We start from the raw sequence: 12,309 nt of genomic DNA on the forward strand, positions 1-12,309 counted from the left end.
TTTAATGAAAGGTAGAAAGTTAGACTCTCTATTTTAGGGACAGCAGGGGGCACAGTGGTTGCAGTCAAGAGGTTTGCAATCTGAAGATTGAGCTCAAATCCCCATCCTCCTGTAGGGCTCTTGATCGAGATCCTGTTCCTGAATGACTCCAGTAAGAATTCCCTGCTATATAAATGGGTTAGGTAATAAATTAGTATAGCTGGTAGCGTAGTGGTTAGAGGTGCTGCTTTTGGACCCGAAAGTCGCAAGTTTGATTCCCATCTCTGGTTGTTGTATTCTTGAACAAGATACTTACCTTAAATTGCTCCAGTTAAAAAAAAAAAATTACCCAGCTGTGTAAATGGGTAAATAATTGTAATGTTAACAGTGTTAAGTCACCTTGGAGAGAAGTGTCAGGAAAATTAATAACTGTATGTAATTATAAAGGTGATTACCTATTATTGTAAATGTTTCTTACACCAAAACTTAATGTGACAGTATTTTTTTCTTCTTTGGAGAAAAGCATCTGCTAAATGAATAAAAGTATTTGTATATAAAGGTTAATTATATGTACTCTGCAGAGATAAAATGTTTAGTAAAAGGGCTTTTGGCATTCAGAAGTTTTAACAAGCTCAGCTCCTGCTATAGTACCCACTGATCAAGGTAATTGTCCGGAATTGATACGGTAAAAATTACTCAAGCCAAGATGTAAGAGCAGCTCAGGGACCTTTCAGGTGAGTGAGCATAGCAGCACCTGAACTTTTTTTAATTAAACAATTCAAGAGCTCACAATGAAATAACATCAATACAAAGCCATCAAACCTACTAGCTGGGGGAAGCAAACAAACATAAATAAAAATAGACAAAAATAAACGACAAGACACTCCGATAACCAAGAATATTACATCAAAACCTTAAAAACATCACAGTAATTTAGTCCTACAGTCAATTTACAGTCGTTAATGGCCTTGTAAATGTATAATAAGGTTTAACGTAACAAAGTCTTTTAAATCTTTAAAAAAAGATTTTTAGAACAGAACGGTTTTTATTAGCAAGTGTGGACCTGTGTATATGATATAATTTGGCTAAGATAAATTGGTGATATGCCTGTTTCTCTGCGCGCGCTGATACGATAAAGACAGCAGCGGCGGCGGGTTCGAGCAGTTCATGCGGTTGAACTCTCCGAAAGAGGGAGAGCGCTCGCGCCGTTTTAAAGGTTCCAACAGGGGGTTCGTCCTACGAAAGCGGGGAAGGGACGAGACGGACACGATTCGCCGAGGCGCGCGTCGCGAACGCGCAAACGCTAAAAAAAAGTAAGCGCGCACGGCCCGTCTGCGGGACAGCAAAGGCGCGAGCGGCGTGCGTGTGGGCGACGTAGTGCCTCATTGTGATTGGCTGTCGGCGCAAAGCCGAGGCCGCGGGCTGTCACGCGCTGAGCGCGAGCGATCGGTGTGCGCCGCCGCACTCGCGTTTACGTTCGGTCGTTCGGCGGACGCTTTTCTCCAAAGCGACGTACGTCTCGGAGGAAATGCAGTTTGTGCGTTACGTTAGGAGACAGAGAGCGGTGTGCTGGCTTCGCGCTGCTTGTGTTCCCGCGCCGGGTTGCGTAAAGCGTTTTAGTGACATAGAACTAATTTAAAAACTGTTTTGCGGTGACATGAAAAGAGCTCCTCGCAGCAGCCGAATCATGAAGTACATGAAGTGACAGGTGTAACCCGGGAACTGATAACTGGACCCTACGACGTGTGTGGCTAATAACACACACACACACGTCGCGTGCGGCTTTTTGCAGATGCTACGGCTCCGCGCTTCAATCAGTGTACTCCGTGTTCACTATTACCACTTTAAGATAATTAATTGTTAAAGATATAAAATAACCATAGCAGGGTGGCGGTGGACCGGAGCCTGCTATGCTATGGCTATGGCCTATTCCGACCGTCCACCACAAGTTAAACATTTAATTATTACCACTGATAAGAACAGCAGTGCTAATTATACCAGTGCTAAAAATAGCAGTGTTAATTATTGCCGTTTATAACATCACTGCCAGTTATTGCTCTGCCTTTTATATCAGTGCTGTTTTATCTATAACCGTGTCAGTTATAATACTGTTTATTATAAGACCACAGTCAGTAATGTCACTGTTAACTACTGTATAGCAGTGTTAATTGTACAATAATAATAATAATAATAATAATAATAATAATAATAATAATAAGAAGAAGAAATTTATTGCATATACATTGATTCATTTAGCAGATTCTTTTCTCCAAAGCAATATAAATCTCATAGAAAATTTGTACATTACATTAGGAGAGAAACATAGTTGTGGACATGTGGTTCTTAAGTATTATAATTATAAGCAGATCAACCCTAATCAAATAATAATACTTTTAGTCATAGTTAACTAGATTTATACTTTCAAAAATTAAAGAGATATATTAGTAACTTTTCCATTAACTCCATTGCTTTCATTCCAGAATCTTTATTTGGAAAGTTACTTTCTTGTTTTTTTATTCTGTTTCGTTCTATTCATTATTCATTATTTTTCTTGTCCGAGGAAGGAAAAGTCCTCATTGAGCACCTTGCGGTTATCCCCCAAAGGCACAGAGCACTAATACCATGCAAATAAGATGCGAGAAGCAGGCCGTGGCTCTGTTTTGGTCCTGTTTGATGGCCATTGATGGTGATAAATTATACCTACGCACACGGGTTCGAGCTCTTTCTTGGTGACTCATTTGAATAAACAGTGGTGAAATCTCAATGGCGTGTGTGAAAAGAATATTATATCAGTGTATTATTGTTTCTCCACAGCGGGTCTTACTGGTGTTGACATACTATATCCTTATAAAGACCTCAATGCTTTCTTGTCATTTAATTCTCCCATATTAATTTATATCTGTCTCAGATATAATTTTTTCTTTTCTCTCAGCTGGTTGTTGAGTAGCCTGAATATGTCAATGAACAAGTGCTGAAATACTTATGGCAGTATTGTTCTCATGGCCACACAGGTTTGAGATCATAGAGTTGCAGCTGTTTCACTGAAACCTCTAAGTAGAAAAAAAAATGAACATAACCTATCCAGTCTACAAAGTTAAATATGAAATAGTTTATTCCGTCTTACTGCCCAGGTAAACTTTGCTGAATATAACAAAATATACTGAAATAAACGCAACTGAATGCGACACGTGCAAAGAGATTCGGTGAAACATGTTACCAGGAGTTCCCAAACCTGTATGTACAACTGTACATTGGCATTGATATAGCCTACAATGTATCAGCAATCAATCATATAATAATGTACTCCATGACATGCAGCAAATGTAGTATTTTTATCTAGCTCTGGTATTAACTTGTACACTTTTAGCTTTATCGGAACTGTACAGAGATAAGTTATTTGCCTACAAACATGCTGGCACTCATTTTTAAAAAGTGATCTTTAAATTTTACTGTGCTATTTAGATCAATAAAGGTATAAAACTGAATTTTATTAATACGTCTGAATTAGATTAAATGAATCAATAACTCACACACGCCTTTCCAAAGAACTGTATGATACTTTTATGGTAAGCTACTTTTTCGTATGACATACTTTAATCATCAATATGTTATGACACTATCTGGCCAGGATTTACAGCGGTGAAAACTGTTGTTGTTATGGTTTCTAAGCAACGACACAGTCAGCATATTTTTACTCTAAGATGCAAAGGTGTCAACAAGGAGAGATGGTAGGATGTCCCCTGATATTCAGGGAAACCTAATGCCCTCCTCCAAGCTTTTTACGGACACGTTGTTTGCCGCATTCTTCTTTGGAAAAGTGTTTTGAATATACAGTACTCCCTTCCTACGATTAGACTGTACCTAATATTTACTGTGCATTTATTTATTGAAGACAAATCTGCCTTGTTGATCTTTCCAGAACTAATTGCTAGGGCCCTGGGTGGACAGTGTTTTACCTTCAGAGCTCCCGATTGGCAGGTTCACGTGTGTCCCCGGCGCTGTCTGTGCACCGCTCATATGTTCGCCCTGCGTTTAGGTTTCCTCCAGGCGCTCCTGTTTCCTCCTACATCGGACAGATATGCAGGTGATTTTGAATTAGTGTATGATTGTGTGTCTGAGTGTGTCAGTGTGTCTTGAAACACTGAGCAGCAGTCCATCAAGAACTGGAGAAAGTTTTAAGGTAGATAAATACAAACTTTATTGATCCTAAGGGAAAACTGCTGGATGCTACAGCAGCACAGTGGTGACAGAAGATACTAGGAGAAGACAAGAAAAAACACGTTTTCTTTTTTTTTTTTACTTATACTAAAGTACGGTGCTGCTTGAAAGTATGGGAACCCCTTGTGTCCCTTAGCTTTACCACGAAATGGTTATTCAGTGAGAAGCAGTCTTTCGCATGTGACGGTGGCTGTGTAATATCCACATGCTGCTTTAGAGGAAATCATGTATGTAGTAGAAATATGCAAGTAGTGCAGGTGTAAAAATAAGTGAACCCCAAGTGGTATTGGATAAACCAAGTAAGTAAGTGGAATTAGGTGTATAAATCATAATCATTTATTCATTTTGTAAGTTTAAGATAAAGATTTATTATTTCATACAACAATGATGATATCCCTATAGAGTTCATGTACTTTCAAGCAGCACTATATGTACCAACGTCCTGTAGTAGAGTTGTACATCAGACAAGCATTCTGTATGAGTGAAACAACAAACCGAACACACACACACACATTTCCAGAACCGCTTATCCCATATGGGGTCACAGGGAACCGGAGCTTACCCAGTAACACAGGGCGTAAGGCCAGAGGGGGAGGGGACACACCCAGGACGGGACGCCAGTCCGTCGCAAGGCACCCCAAGCAGGATTCGAACCCCAGACCCACTAGAGAGCAGGACCGTGGTCCAACCCACTGCGCCACCGCGCCCCCCACAAACCGAACAATTTACCTTATTAAGTTACTGAATTTATCATCGACTGGGGAGCATTGTATTGTAACTTGGTTTAGTATTTAAAACTTTTTTGGGTGGCACAGCAGGTAGCACCGGTGCCTCACAGCCTCTGAGATAGACTCTGGATCACTGCATTAGAAATGTTGATGACAATGACCCTGCAAGTTCACTGCCTTGCTTTCCTTAATCACTTGTCCAAGTCACATTGCTGTGGTCTGGTGACCACTGTGGAAGCATGGGGTGCAAGAGCAAGTAGGGTACACCTGGACAGGATGCCGGTCCATCATAGAGCTTCCAAGTAGTCCAGTCAAATAAGCCAATGAAAAAATTTTTTAAAAAATGAAAAGGAAAAATCTGCGTTCTCAACTTTTGTCAAACCATACAACTTTACATGAAGCAGAACTGGCGGTAATTTTATGGAAAAAGCAATAACAGAATGGAGTGGGCTGTGGACCATCGTAACCTTAAATTGGACAAGCTCATTGTTCATAATCAGCAGATAAATATTTTTTAACTGAGAATATATGTCTTGTATGATACCACTTGAATATAAATGTGCCATACTATTTCACACATCCTCAGTTAAAAACATTTATCTGTTGACTATGAATAACTGCTTGTGCAATTCAGGCTCATGATGATATATGTATATGTACTGTATAATTGGACAATCAATTATAAATAATAAAAATACATATAAAATAATACAAACTTGTAATATTTACATTCATTATGTAATTATATGAGGTTTTTTTTTTTGCTTTCATAACTTTAATACTTGTGTTAATATGGTGACACTTCTTTTTAGATATTTTTAGAATAGATGTTATTTAAACTTTAAAATTCAATACAATTAGACAGGATTCTTTAGCTTCTGCAGGATTCCAGTTTCATTTTAGTTGTTTCTGTTAGTATTTAGTATTTGAAATGTTAGTATTTAACATTTTCCTGAGTCTACAATTGTTTCAAATTGTAACAAATATGTTCATTTTTATTCTGGTCATTGACATTCATGAACAGTAAATTAATATTGTTATGCCCAGTTGCTCACAATAAGCAGTGAAACGGTGCTATTTTGAGTTTTGTGCAGTGAAACCAGCACAATGAAATGCGAAAAATAAAGATTTGACTTCAGTTTGTAAGGGTTACTCTCGTCTAGCTCCTTTTCAGCGAGTAAAACTGTAGCCTGTAAGGTGCATGGGACTAAAACTCCTGAGAAGAGCACAGAGACAGTCGGGAGATAACCAGTACAGTACAGGCTCTAATCTCTTTTATGAGAGCAATCGCCAGGTGAAACAAAAGCATCGCTTTCTCTCTGCCGGGTCAGAGGAGCTGCACAATATCACACCTGTCCCCCCAGGTGCTTCTCACGGGTTCACTGGAACGCTGCAACCGACGCAGGGAGCAACCAGTCCACAGGGTAAATAACACCTCTGCCTCCCAGCCCCGCCCCTCTCACCCCCACAGGGCCCTTGGATCTGCATGGCCACTAATGGGTTGCGTTTGCTATGACGACGGGCTTGGCTGTTTGTCCAAAGGCTTTTTTGTTTAAACAGAGGCGCAGGGCGAGGCTATGGGCTCGCAGGGAGAGCGGCCAAGTTCCACAGCTCCGGGGCACCGGCCAAGGAGGGAGGCAGAGGCAGAGGAGTCTGGGCCACTGTTTGTCTGCCCCATGCAGCCTGAGGGCATGCAGTCACTTGGTGTCGCTAAGGCAGAGTGTGTGTGTGCGTGCGTGCGTGTGTGTGTGTGTGTGTGTGTGAGAGCGAGAGAGAGAGGAAGCATGCTGTAGATGTCTACAAGGACCAACCTGTCCAGGAACACTGCAGCTCATACAAAAAAGAAAGGCCACATCTTGCAACTGTTTTTTTTTTTGCCCTCTAGCCTCCAGAGTGTAAGTTTGCATTATTTACTGATGGGAGCAGTCAGTGCATTTTCTTAGGCTGAAATTTGCATGTTCCTTGGCTTGTTAATCTAGTATAGTGTCTAGTATATAGTGCTTACACCTGCTGGTTTTGGCTCAGAAGGTTGCAGGTTTCAATTCCCTCTTCTGCTGTAGAGCCCTTGAGCAAGGTTCTAACCATTAAAATTATCTAATAAATGACCTAAATCAAGGAGTGCAACATGCAGATCAACCCCAAATTATGTTCAGAATTCTGTTTTTTATAAAAAAAAAAAAGATTTAAAAAATTCTTTAGAAACCCTTTAGTTTTATCCCTTACATAATGGGGCTGGGTAAAGCCAAAAGCTGCTATGAAAAGTAAATATCCAAAATATATGCTCATATACACATAATTAACCAAGTACATAAATTAACAGAACAATAAATAGAGTCAAGATTCAAAATTCAAGAGTTTATTATCGTGAAAGGTTCATTTAAGTTAGCAAGTGAAATAAATGAACAATCAGACAAAAGTATTGAAATATAAAAATTACAACATGTTAAATGTAGGAGAGGAGGAATGGATTAAAGTGAGACGATGAGTGAAGTTGAGGTGATGCAGGGTGTGGTGGGACACAGAGCAGCTCAGTGTCACTCAGTCATTATGGGGTCATTCACAGCCCCAGCAGTGTGAGAACTCACCGTAAAACCGTCTGATACCTGCTGGTAGAAATGAGTTCTGGAAGCTCCTTGGAGCACCACAGCTGGACCAACCTGTTGCTGAAAATGCTTTGTTTTGCTACGGTGGTGTGCAGGGGCTGTGAATCATTGTGCGTGAGGACTATGCATGATGTAAAATAGACCTCTTGCTCTTAGGAACCAGATACACTGTAAGTTTAACATATGTCACCTGAAGACGAGTTGTGGGTTATGGGCATGGATCTCACCGCAAAGGCAGGTCTGTACTTAGCAAAGACAACATGACTGAACCTTTCATTTGTTTTTGTAGCTTGTGCTGGTGAAATAGCCCTGATATGATAACAAATCCATGGCAATGACATTTCCAAGGTATGTAAAAAAAAAAAAAATAGAAATGTTTCATAATTCCATATGCAAACGGTTGTACCAATCGGATCATTTTATCAGATCTTCTTCCAGGTGATTGCTGATCCGCATTCCAAGATGCGTACACATGCAGGCCCTTATTTACAAGACTTCACCAAGTTTCAGGGTTGAAACAAAAAGTACTAATGCATATTATAATGCATGCAACGATATTTAACAGTTGTGCACAACGGTACTTACCTGCACGGAATGTATGATACAGTACAACAGATAAATGCACTTGATGTGTGTTGGTAAATGAAAAAGCAACCAGAAATGATTTGTATAATACTTTCCACAACAGAGTCAAAACATTTCTTACCTAATGATCCCAAAGCAACTAAATTAAACCACCTTGTCCAAGGGCACCTCCTGCAACCTTCAGTTGGATGGGTCCATGTCTTTATCCATTATATGACAATTTGCTCAAAATGCATGATTCAAATGTCCTTCTGCTGAGGCTTTGCGGGGCACTGCTATTTGACATTCATAAGCCCAAAATTAATAGTTGTTATCTGGAGAATCTAGTATTAAAAACAAAGTGACCAGGCAGGTATGGCTGAAAAGGCTATTAAAAAGAATCCCATGGCTCCTACAGCCTTTAAGTTTTATTAAAAGTATTTGATTCATACCTGAAATGTCAGGTGAGGTGACTTGTTATGCAAATAATTACATAAAGAAGGCAGTTAAGTACTGAGGTTGAGTGAAAAGTAGCCCAACCTATGAGCCTGGATGACTAGGATGGGGCACCGTTGCTCGGAAATCGGTTATCATAACAGATTAACAGGAAGGACAGTGTCATATTTTACTGTTTCATTATTTGTTACTGTAATCTGTACCTTTGTCTTAGTAAAACACATAAATTTAAAAAATCTGTTTTATTCTATTCAGGTCTATTGTATTCCATTCTATTCTTTGCAATGTTACATATTGAATATTTGATTATTATGGCAAGATGTCAAAATGTATGGAATACAGCTAAAATGGAGGCCTTTCTGTCTTCGTATCCTAGATGGGAGGGACTCAGTGAAAACACCACGTATAACATGAACTCATGGTAAATTAGTAACTTCCTCATAGTGAATAACTGTCCTGACTGTTTTCAGTCTGGCTTCTATCCACACCACAGCACTGAGACTGCTCTAATAAAGGGAAAAAATGACATTCGTCTCAGTGTGGATTAAGGTAAATTAACTGTCCTGGTGCTACTGGACCTCAGCATGGCTTTTGACACGGTTGACCATAAAATGCTGTTAGATAGGTGAGAAAACGGGGTTGGCCTGTCAGGAACAGTCCTTAAATAGTTCAAGTTGTACCTAGGAGGCAGGGATTATTTTGTCACTATAGTCAATTATGAATTCAGATGTACTGCCATGACATATGGGGTCCCTCAAGGATCAGCTCTGGGGCCCCTCATATTTACTCTGTATATGCTGCCCCAGGCCAAATTCTTAAAGACAGCAAGGTAGCCATACAGATGATACCCAGATCTATTTAGCTCTGTGCCAAATGACTACAGTCCAATAGATTCATTGTGTCTGTGCCTCAACAAAATAAATGATTGGATGCAACAGAATTTCTTCCAATTAAACACAGATAAGACTGAAATAATCCTTTCTGGGAACAAAACAGATAGACTCAAACTAAAAGCTTTCCTGGACTCTAGGGCCCTAAAGACTACGGGACAAGTCAAAAATCTTGGAGTAACAATGGATGAGGACCTTAGTTTTCTCAGACCATATCAAAGTCATAACTAAAGTGTCTTTTTATCATCTTAAAAACAGCCAAAATCGGAGGGTGTGTTCCTGAACAGGACCTAGACAAACTCATGCATGCATTTATCTCCAGTAGATCGGACTGTTGTAATGCTCCCCTGACACTGGAACCTCCTTCCAGTGAATATTAAAAATTCCCCAAATGTTACTGCTTTTACATTTATTTATTTAGCAGACACTTTTCTCCAAAGTGACTTCCAATGAACTCCATGTAGTGTTATCAGCCCACACATTATTCACCAAGGTGACTTACACTATTAGATACACTACTTACACAGGGTCACTCATCCATACATCAGTGGAACACACACACTATGGCTGAACCTGAACAGCACGTCTTTGGGCTGTGGGAGGAAACCAGAGCACCCGGAGGAAACCCACGCAGACACGGGGAGAACATACAAACTCCACACAGACTGAACGGGGATGACAGACTGAACCCAAGTCCTCTCACACCACCCAGGCACTCTGAGACAGCAGTGCTTCTCACTGTGCCACCGTGTCACCCAAGACTTTTAAGTCTTTTCTGAAAACTGTTTTATTTTCTCCTGCTTTTACATAATTGATTTCTTTTACTTTTATTATGTAACTGGTATTTTTAATGTCTATTCTTAAATGTCTTAGTATTTTCCACTTTTTTAAAAATTTTCATATTTCTTCCTAATTTATTATTTTACTTATGCGTACTTTTATTATTATGCACTTTATTTTCTGTAAAGAGCTTTGAATGACCACTGTGTTTGAAAATATGCTATAGATACAAACTTGACTTGAAGTGGGCTATGTTCACTGTGTCAGACTTCACAGTGGAGCTCCTCACACTGTAAATGTCTAGGAAACATTGCCTTGGAAGAGAGAGACAACCCAAAAAGAAATTATTTGTGAATGACTAACTGCAAAATCCATGATATTTTACCCATGTACTGTAATTAAAGCAAGAATAACCTTTTAGAATATATAAATAGTCAGTTTTTTTATGCAGATCTAAAGTACTGGTGATCTGAAGAAGAAAAAAATGTGTAAATTGATGATGCTTTGCCATTTAATAACACTTGTGTGTGCAACATAGATGCCTCGACCCAACCAGAAATGAGCAGAGTAGTTGGTTCATAATCCCAATGGAATCTTTCAAAGTCCTCGGTCAGCTTTTTCCTTTTGTAAAATTATTTATTTTTTCATTCTTAATAATTTAATAATATTTTGTAGTTGTGATCTATACTTGTATTTCTCTATGTATACGGAGGATCCTAGTGGTGAATTTTCTTGTGTCGGATAAAATTATAATTTAATATGACAGGTGATAGTTACATACACTTTTGGAGAATGGACTTGGACAATGGCAGCTGATCACATCTAAGAAACATTTTAATTTGTTACCGTGGTTTATACTTGCACACACACACACACACACATTCTCAGAACCGCTAGTCCCTTACGGGGTCACGGGGAACCGGAGCCTACCCGGCAACACAGGGCGTAAGGCCGGAGGGGGAGGGGACACACCCAGGACAGGACGCCAGTCCGTCGCAAGGCACCCCAAGCGGGACTCGAACCCCAGACCCACCGGAGAGCAGGACTGCGGTCCAACCCACTGCGCCACCGCGCCCCATCTTTATACTTGCAGTTGTGTACAATATTACTCTCGCTTGTTGACTTTGCACGTTTCTGTATGTCATTGTGACCCAATGTTGCTTAAAAAAAAAAAAAAAAATTATAAATAAAAAAAATAATATGAATAATAGAAGGGGGCACAGTGGTGCAGTGGGCTTGGTTTGTGCCTGCTCTCAGGTGGGTCCGGGGTTCGAGTCCCGCTTGGAGGTGCCCTGCGACAGACTGGCGTCCCGTCCCGGGTGTGTCCCCTCCCCCTCCAGCCTTACGCCCTGTGTTGCCGGGTTAGGCTCTGGCTCCCCGTGACCCCCCTTGGAACAAGTGGCTTCAGACAATGTATGTGTGTGTGATAATAATAATAAGAGACAAATGCTGCTGCTGACCGACTTTATGTGTCAGCCCTGGCACAGTGTGATGTCAGGAAGCACAGGCATGTGGCATGCGTGATACCCCCTTGCCTTGTAGCACAGTGCTGATCATGTGCTGAATGCAGGTCCACCCAGATCCATCCCTTCTGCATGAGGTGACTTGGGAACATCAGGTCTGGGAGGATGCGGGGGTGGGGTTCCTCAAATGTGGGTAGGAAATTTGATGCAGGAGACAGATTTCCAACTGCCAGGTGCTCCTACCTGGCCCAGGCAGCAGCAGACTTCACCTTGAGGAAGAAGGTGGGCTGCACTTTAGCTCCCTGACTGTCAGGAACTGGAGAGTCATTTTTTTTGGAAGGGATGATTTACGCCGAGCTGAGCAAACACAATGAGCAAGGGACTCCTAAGACAAATATTTGCAGCGGTGTTGTGTTTCACGTTGTGAAAGTTGAGCTGTCAGGAAAAGGAGGTGCAGTTTTGTCATTTTTAATTTTTTGATAGAAATCTAGTTCCCACAGCCTGATGCTTTGAATCCTTTGTTGATGTTCCCGTGGGCTTTTAAATTCGACAATAAAACAATGCATCACATCGCTTATCCCACTTAAACCCTTGTTTGAATTGACTTGTAGGAGTTTAACAGTTTTCC

The sequence above is a fragment of the Scleropages formosus genome, chromosome 19 (genome assembly GCF_900964775.1).
Source record: "Scleropages formosus chromosome 19, fSclFor1.1, whole genome shotgun sequence".
NCBI lineage: Eukaryota > Metazoa > Chordata > Actinopteri > Osteoglossiformes > Osteoglossidae > Scleropages > Scleropages formosus.